This window comes from Vicia villosa, linkage group LG3, assembly GCF_029867415.1.
Source record: "Vicia villosa cultivar HV-30 ecotype Madison, WI linkage group LG3, Vvil1.0, whole genome shotgun sequence".
NCBI lineage: Eukaryota > Viridiplantae > Streptophyta > Magnoliopsida > Fabales > Fabaceae > Vicia > Vicia villosa.
Window position 1 is genome coordinate 63,257,056 of NC_081182.1, and position 5,857 is coordinate 63,262,912.

A 5,857-nucleotide genomic window follows, 5' to 3' on the forward strand; every position below is an offset into this window, starting at 1 on the left:
AGCAAGAGTACTCACCAATACCAGCTTCAAAATGATCTTCAGCTTAAAAATGGGTCAATGTCTCGAAAGATGAATATGTGCAATAGTATATCTAAAATATCCTAGTTCTTGTAAAAACCTGACAAGAAATTAACATTAGAATAACAGTAGATATTAATGAGTGGAGTCACAGACTAAACATTGGCCTTAGTCATCACATGCTTAAGAATAAAATAATCATTGGGACCACCCTTTTGATTGGGAGCTTCCAACAAAATCCAACTTAAAATCTATAAGCAACAACAGTGAAGTGCATGAAAAAAGTGATATGTTCACCTAAAAAAACACGGCCACCATTAGAATGAAATATAAGCAACAAAATAGAACAAAGTTATTGAATTATAGACTATATTCCACATTATTTGCTTGTAGATAGATATATATCTTTAGTATATATTTCTGTTAGCTAAGGTGGCAAGTCCTTATTGGTGACTAAGCTTGTATATAATACACCTTTGTAATCCTTTATGGTTCAATGAATGTAACAGTATTTTTCTATTATCTCTTCTTCTTCTACCTCTGTGCGTACTTGATACTTTCTGTTACAGAGTTTTTGTGCATTCTTCATCTTTTATCCATGGGATCCTCCATTATCAACATGGTATCAGAGCATACAATGCTCTGGTAGCCATTGTTTTTCTCTTTTCTTCGCGAATCGTCTTCGTCGATTCCTTTTCCCTCTTCTTTTTCGTTCTTGATTGCAATGGCGAACCAGAGCTATGTCGACTTTTCTACCAATTCTGCAAACTCTTACTACCTCCATCCAAACGAAAATCCAACACTTGTTCTTGTGACTCCGCCTCTCAACGACAAGAAGTATCACATTTGGGCACGATCTATGCAAATCACCCTAATCTCCAAGAACAAGGACAAATTTATCGATGGAACCCTAACCAAACCTCCAGTTTCTGATCCATTATACGCGCCATGAATTAGATGCAATACCATGGTTCTTGCGTGGATTCAGCGCTCAATCTCCGAGTCGATTGCCAAATCGGTTCTATGGATTGATAATGCCGCAGGAGTATGGAAGAACTTGCAGATTCGGTTTTCACACGGCGACATCTTCCGCATTTCAGATATTCAAGAGGATCTATACAAGTTTCGTCAAGGTACTCTCGACGTTTCTAACTATTTCACTCAGCTTAAGGTGTTGTGGGATGAGTTAGAATTATCGTCCTATACCTTTCTGTTCTTGTGCTATTTAGTGTTCTTGTGGTGCTATAGCATCCATCAAGAAATACAGAGAACAAGACTGTGTTATCAGGTTCTTGAAGGGCCTTTCTGAGAAATTTGCACATTCAAAATCGCAAATCATGATGATGAATCCACTCCCTGACATCAATTATGCTTTTTCCCTGGTCATTCAACAAGAAAGGGAGATTCATAGCTCCATCAATATGGATTCTCCCACGGTTGGCTCCAATGAAGAGGTAGTTGTTTTACAGGTTCAGACTGTTGAAGGAAACTCTAATGTTAAACAGGGTAACAACAAGTATCAGGGCAAGTATCAGGGTTCCTATGGCTCTAAGGGCACCAACAGGATCTGCACCCACTGTGGAAGAACAAATCACACTGTTGAGACTTGTTTCCAGAAACATGGGTATCCTCCAGGTTTCAAACACAAAGCCAAGGTTCCTGCAGCTGCCACAATCAACAATGCCGCTGAATCTTCTCCTCAGAATTCAGCACCTTCTGCGTTTGCTTTCACTCAGGAGCAGTACAACGGCATTTTGGCTTTACTCCAACAGTCCAAACCCAACCCTACAGTCAACTCTGTCTCCACATCCCCTTTTGTCATGCACTCTCATGCTTCCAATGTGAATGGTAAGAACCTTAATCTTTGGATATTAGACACAGGGGCTACTGATCATTTTACTTTTCATTTTGATTCTTTTATTCAACACAAAAATATAGATCCTATTCCTGTAAGTCTGCCTAATGGATCTCAGGTTGTAGCTTCCAATCTCATCTCTATTGCTAAATTGATAGATAGCAATGAATTCTTAGTTCAATTCACTGCTGATAAATGTCATATCCTGCATACTCTTTCCAAGGAGATGATTGGTATAGCTAGCTTGCAAAGAGGACTGACTCTATGTCCTTGACTCCACAGCTCACCAATCAACTACTCCTTCTGTTGTTTTCAATTCATGTACTCTTTGGCACTTAAGATTAAGCCATTTACCTAATAATGGCTTGCAAGCCATCTCTAAAATTTTTCCTTTCATTCCTTGTAATCAAGATATTGTACCTTGTGACTCTTGTCACTATACCAAACAAAGAAAGTTGTCTTTTCCTAATAGCACTTCTTGTTCCTCTGCTCCTTTTCAAATTTTGCATGCTGATTTACGGGGACCATTCTCCACTATATCTACCTTAGGCCATAAGTACTTTCTTACTCTAGTTGATGACTATAGTAGACACTAGGTTGTATTTCTCAAAACCAAGGACCAAACCAGAAAAAGCCTTACTCAATTCCTAGCCTACATCAAAAACCAATTTAACACTACCCTTAAATGCCTAAGATCTGACAATGGAACTGAGTTTATAGCCCTTTCAGATTTTATTTTATCCCAAGGTATTGTTCATCAAAGAACTTGTGTTGAGACACCCCAACAAAATGGGGTGGTGGAGAGAAAGCACCAGCACATACTAAATGTTGCTAGGTCTTTGTTTTTTCACTCTAACATCCCTCTAACCTTGTGGAATTTCTGTATCCAACATGTCATTCACATCATTAATAGATTACCCTCCCCCTTGCTCAAATCTAAATGCCCTTATGAACTATTGTACAATAAACCTCCCTCTATTATCCACCTTAAAGTGTTTGGCTGCCTTTGTTTTGCTACATCTCTTCAGGCTCAAGAACAAAATTTGACTCTAGGGCCAGAAAAAGTGTCTTCCTTGGTTATAGAGATGGTACCAAAGGATACGTCCTATATGATGTAACCACTCATAGTATTTTTGTCTCAAGGAATGTTGTTTTCTATGAAAACATGTTTCCTTTTAAACTTCCTCCTGATATTTCTGCTAATAAACCTGCAGGCTCATCCATAAGTCAAAACTTAGATGATCACCCTATTCCCGTTTTCCACACTCCATCTAGTACTGATCTGTCATTTCATTGTGATGTGTCCACACCCATCGATGACTGTACCAACTCTCCTCTTCATTTAAATCACTCTAGCCCTAGTTCTGCATCCCCTAATAACCTGTCCCATTTATCATATCACAATTCTGATATATCCTCTCCCAATGACCTTCCCCACAGTTCTGCTCCTAATATTCCTCCTCCTGACAATAGTACCAGTATTAATGACCACACCCTTTTACCCATTGAATCTTCACATAATAGTCCAACTTCTGATGCTCATAACCATGCATCTTTAAGACAGTCATCAAGGACACATCATCCTCCCCAATATCTAAAGGGCTACCATTGTTACTCTTCTATTTCCAAATCATCTTCTAATCCTCTTTATCCTCTATCCTCTGTGCTTACCTATGATCAGTGTTCTCCTGCATATAAACACTTTTGCTTTTCTATATCTTCTAATCCTGAGCCCAAAACATATACTGTTAAGTGCCAAATTGTAGTTATTTTGTGTATGTAAATAGTGGCACTTATCGATACTTTTTGTTAATACCGTTCGAATAATACCCCGTTTTGTGTATAAATACGTATACTTTGTGAATATATGTATCTTCATATACTTTTATACTTTTTGATAGTTTTCTATTCATTTTGTAGGTATTGAGGCGTATTTGGAGCATGAGCAATAACATGGCGAAGACACTGCTTCAAACGCGCGATTTTGAGCGGCGGAATCAATTCATTCGGCGAATAAAGATCAAAACCAAATAATAATAAATCACCAATTTGGTTGATATGTTGTCATTTTTAGATAGAGCATGAAATAAGCTTTTCAACGCTTCGAACCGGGCGCAAATCGGAGTTACGGTTCTCAAGATATGACCAAAACAAGATTTGTTGTTCTGTTGAGCGGGCTAAGCGGGCTTGACCGTGCTAAGCGCGGTCTGGGAGCATTTTTGAGCAAGTTTGGCAGAGAGTTGGGCGCTTAGCACGGGTTTTTGGCGCTAAGCGCGGTCTGGCGGCTTAAGAACAATAAAAAACAGCCCGCTTAGCGCGGTCCGCGACTTCAGTTTTGGTATATATGTTGTAAAATCATATTTTTTAGGTATGTTTTGGGTATTTTTGAACCCCAACTCATCAACCTTCAATTTTTGGTAGATTGAGCTTAGAAAACAACATTTGTGGCTTGTAATCGGAAGATTCTTGGTCGGGAGCTCGATTGATCGTGATTGACACCGCGAAAGATTTGGTTTTCTTCTCCTCCTCTTCTCTTTGTAACCACTTTTGTTGGGTTTGTTTGTAAGTTTACTCTAAACACATGGATGTTTGTTACTCTTTGTACTAGTTGTATAATATATTTGCTTTACAAATCTTAATCGGTGTTTCCTTGATCTTTTTGCTTAAATGCTCTGGATTTATGTTGTTGTAGACATAGACATCACAAATCTTGATTAGGGGGATATCTGTTAGCTTTTGATTCTAGACATAGGATTGGGGTTAACATCCACATAATATCTGAGTTTAATGTCTCTGTGTTGTTTGATCGGTTGAGACATCGTCGAAAGAGCAATATAGTTAAATTTCCGTCGATGTTGCAGAAATGGACATTGATGTGAGGGATATGTGGTGATTCTGACGAGTATTGTAGATTGAGTACGGCGGAGTGATAAATCTAAGTTTGTGAGGAGTAGTTTAGATTCAAACCAGATAAGCTATTCTCTATCAAGAATTAATTCTTTTTAGGTTCATATATTATATTTTCCTTGTTTACTTTCAACCCATTTTAACCCAAACTCATAGATAAGAAACCGTCGAACGGCAGTTCGATATCACCAATCTCTGTGGACACGATAATTCCCGGATAAATATTTCCAAATCTTTTGTTGCTTGCCGCTTTACCGTTCCAACAAAATGGCGTCGTTACCGGGGATTGGTGTTTTTATTGAATTCGCATTGCGATAGTTTCTTTGTTTTTGAGTTTTGTGAATATCGTATATTTGTGAATTTCCTTATACTTGTATACTTTTGTATAGTTTATTGTATAGATACATGTTTTAATTTTGTTTGGTGGACTTATTAAACAAGTTGAACTCGGATAGTTCTTTAATTTCAAATCTTCACTTTTCAACTTGTTTAGTTGATTTCACCAAACTTTTGTAAAAATAGTATTTTTACTTATTGTTACGTGTTTGTAAATACGTGTTGTTTACGTATTGTTGTATATTCTCTTGTTTCGTAATGTTTGTTCGTGTGTGGTTAGGATACTTTCTTTAGGTTCACGTTTGGGCGAAAGCGTAGGCGTGTCGTGAAGAAAGCTACTACCGTGCACAATAAAAGGCGTCGAGCTAACGACGTAAAACGAGCGCTTGTTGGGAGGCACCCCAACGGTTTTATTTTTCTATTTTTCTGTAAATGAGTAGTGTAGGTGTTAAGTGGAGGTTGCATTGGAAATTCCGGTTTTCTGGTTTTTCTGGTGTAGCGCGCTTAGCGCGCTCACCGCGCTTAGCACAGCCTGGGAGTTTTGTCCAGTGAACTCTTTTTAATGGTTCACTCGGCTCGGCTTTTTCCACTTCCACCAAGGCCTTATAGAGTAGTAATTATTAGTAATATGTTTTAATTCTTTTGTTGTTGTTTAGACTCAAATTTTGGCTCGATTACTTGAAGTCGCATTTGGTAATTCTCCAATTTTGATTGATTCAACATGCCAATTGTGCGGTAATG